The sequence below is a fragment of the Mixophyes fleayi genome, unplaced genomic scaffold (genome assembly GCF_038048845.1).
Source record: "Mixophyes fleayi isolate aMixFle1 unplaced genomic scaffold, aMixFle1.hap1 Scaffold_292, whole genome shotgun sequence".
Lineage (NCBI taxonomy): Eukaryota > Metazoa > Chordata > Amphibia > Anura > Limnodynastidae > Mixophyes > Mixophyes fleayi.
Genome location: NW_027446972.1, coordinates 72,501 through 75,000, shown reverse-complemented (window position 1 = coordinate 75,000; position 2,500 = coordinate 72,501). Strand labels below are relative to the sequence as shown.

Sequence of the window (2,500 nt, the reverse complement as noted above, 5' to 3'; positions counted from 1 at the left end):
CCAGTACCCACGGCCACACCACCCTGAACAAGCCCAATCTCATCTGATCTTGAAAGCTAAGCAGGAACAGGCCTGGTTAGTACTTGGATGGGAGACCACCTGGGAATTCCAGGTGCTGTATGCCTTTTTTTTTCGCTCTCTTGTTCTTGCTTCATTCAATGCTGGTTTTGAGATGTATAAGAGATGTAGGTAAGGAGGCAACCAATACCTACAGCCACGCCACCCTGAACAAGTCCAATCTCGTCTGATCTTGGAAGCTAAGCAGGGCTGGGCCTGGTTAGTAGTTGGATGGGAGACCACCTGGGAATACCAGGTGCTTTAGGCCTTTTTTTTTCTCTCTCTTGTTCTTGCTTCCTTCAATACTGGTTTTGAGATGTATAAGAGATGTAGGTCAGGAGGGAACCAATACCTACAGCCACACCACCCTGAACAAGACCAATCTCATCTGATCTTGGAAGCTAAGCAGGGCCGGGCCTGGTTAGTACTTGGATGGGAGACCACTTGGGAATTCCAGGAGCTGTTGGCCTTTTTTTTTTCTCTCTCTTGTTCTTGCTTCCTTCAATGCTGGTTTTGAGATGTAGGTCAGTAAGCAACAAATAACTACAGCCACACCACCCTGAACAAGCCTAATCTGGTCTGATCTTGGAAACTAAGCAGGGTCAGGCCTGGTTAGTAATTGGATGGGAGACCACCTGGGAATACTAGGTGCCATAGGCCTTTTTTTTTTCTCTCTCTTGTTCTTGCTTCCTTCAATGCTGGTTTTGAGATGTATAAGAGATGTAAGTCAGGAAGCAACCAGTACCTACAGCCACACCACCCTGAGCAAGCCCAATCTTAACTGATCTTGCAAGCTAAGCAGTGCTGGGCCTGATTAGTACTTGGATGGGAGACCACCTGGGAATTCCAGGTGTTGTAAGCCTTTTTTTTTTCTCTCTCTTGTTCTTGCTTCCTTCAATGCTGGTTTTGAGATGTATAAGAGATGTAGGTCAGTAGGCAACCAATACCTACAGCCACACCACCCTGAACAAGAACAATCTTGTCTGATCTTGGAAGCTAAGCAGGGCTGGGCCTGGTTAGTACTTGGATGGGAGACCACCTGGGAATACCAGGTGCCGTAGGCCTTTTTTTTTTCTCTCTCTTGTTCTTGCTTCCTTCAATGCTGGTTTTAAGATGAATAAGAGATGTAGGTCAGTAGGCAACCAATACCTACAGCCACACCACCCTGAACAAGCCCAATATCATCTGCTCTTGGAAGCTAAGAAGGGCCAGGCCTGGTTAGTACTTGGATGGGAGACCACCTGGGAATACCAGGTGCTGTAGGCATTTTTTTTCTCTCTCTTGCTCTTGCTTCCTTCAATGCTGGTTTTGAGATGTATAAGAGATGTAGGTCAGGAGGCAACCAATACCTACAGCCACACCACCATGAACAAGCCACATCTTGTCTGATCTTGGAAGCTAAGCAGGGCCAGGCCTGGTTAGTACTTGGATGGGAGACCACCTGGGAATACCAGGTGCTGTAGGCATTTTTTTTTCTCTCTCTTGTTCTTGCTTCCTTCAATGCTGGTTTTGAGATGTATAAGAGATGTAGGTCAGTAGACAACCAATACCTACAGCCACACCACCCTGAACAAGAACAATTTCGTCAGATCTTGGAAGCTAAGCAGGGCCGGGCCTGGTTAGTACTTGGATGGGAGACCACTTGGGAATTCCAGGAGCTGTTAGCCTTTTTTTTTTTCTCTCTCTTGTTCTTGCTTCCTTCAATGCTGATTTTGAGATGTATAAGAGATGTAGGTCAGTAGGCAACCAATACCTACAGCCGCACCACCCTCAGCAAGGCTAATCTCATCTGATCTTGGAAGCTAAGCAGGGCCGGGCCTGGTTAGTACTTGGATGGGAGACCACCTGGGAATACTAGGTGCCATAGGCCTTTTTTTTTTCTCTCTCTTGTTCTTGCTTCCTTCAATGCTGGTTTTGAGATGTATAAGAGATGTAAGTCAGGAGGCAACCAGTACCTACAGCCACACCACCCTGAGCAAGCCCAATCTTAACTGATCTTGGAAGCTAAGCAGTGCTGGGCCTGGTTAGTACTTGGATGGGAGACCACCTGGGAATTCCAGGTGTTGTAAGCCTTTTTTTTTTCTCTCTCTTGTTCTTGCTTCCTTCAATGCTGGTTTTGAGATGTATAAGAGATGTAGGTCAGTAGGTAACCAATACCTACAGCCACACCACCCTGAACAAGAACAATCTCGTCTGATCTTGGAAGCTAAGCAGGGCTGGGCCTGGTTAGTTCTTGGATGGGAGACCACCTGGGAATACCAGGTGCCGTAGGCCTTTTTTTTTTCTCTCTCTTGTTCTTGCTTCCTTCAATGCTGGTTTTGAGATGTATGAGAGATGTAGGTCAGTAGGCAACAAATACCTACAGCCACACCACCCTGAACAAGCCCAATCTTGACTGATCTTGGAAGCTAAGCAGGGCCAGGCCTGGTTAGTACTTGGATGG

General features: G+C 46.9%; 13 pseudogenes; all 13 read left to right on the top strand.

Annotated features, from left to right (window-relative positions):
• Positions 1 to 5: 5 nt before the first annotated feature.
• Positions 6 to 124, top strand: LOC142127616 (5S ribosomal RNA; annotated as a pseudogene).
• An 82-nt stretch (positions 125 to 206) lies between these two features.
• LOC142127507 (5S ribosomal RNA) lies at positions 207 to 325 on the top strand (annotated as a pseudogene).
• Positions 326 to 407: 82 nt separating this feature from the next.
• Positions 408 to 526, top strand: LOC142127453 (5S ribosomal RNA; annotated as a pseudogene).
• Positions 527 to 598: 72 nt separating this feature from the next.
• Positions 599 to 717, top strand: LOC142127868 (5S ribosomal RNA; annotated as a pseudogene).
• An 83-nt stretch (positions 718 to 800) lies between these two features.
• Positions 801 to 919, top strand: LOC142127774 (5S ribosomal RNA; annotated as a pseudogene).
• An 83-nt stretch (positions 920 to 1,002) lies between these two features.
• Positions 1,003 to 1,121, top strand: LOC142127549 (5S ribosomal RNA; annotated as a pseudogene).
• An 83-nt stretch (positions 1,122 to 1,204) lies between these two features.
• LOC142127660 (5S ribosomal RNA) lies at positions 1,205 to 1,323 on the top strand (annotated as a pseudogene).
• Positions 1,324 to 1,404: 81 nt separating this feature from the next.
• Positions 1,405 to 1,523, top strand: LOC142127744 (5S ribosomal RNA; annotated as a pseudogene).
• An 82-nt stretch (positions 1,524 to 1,605) lies between these two features.
• LOC142127726 (5S ribosomal RNA) lies at positions 1,606 to 1,724 on the top strand (annotated as a pseudogene).
• Positions 1,725 to 1,808: 84 nt separating this feature from the next.
• Positions 1,809 to 1,927, top strand: LOC142127800 (5S ribosomal RNA; annotated as a pseudogene).
• An 83-nt stretch (positions 1,928 to 2,010) lies between these two features.
• Positions 2,011 to 2,129, top strand: LOC142127620 (5S ribosomal RNA; annotated as a pseudogene).
• An 83-nt stretch (positions 2,130 to 2,212) lies between these two features.
• On the top strand, positions 2,213 to 2,331 carry LOC142127557 (5S ribosomal RNA; annotated as a pseudogene).
• An 83-nt stretch (positions 2,332 to 2,414) lies between these two features.
• Positions 2,415 to 2,500, top strand: part of LOC142127684 (5S ribosomal RNA) — a 119-nt pseudogene continuing 33 nt past the window's right edge.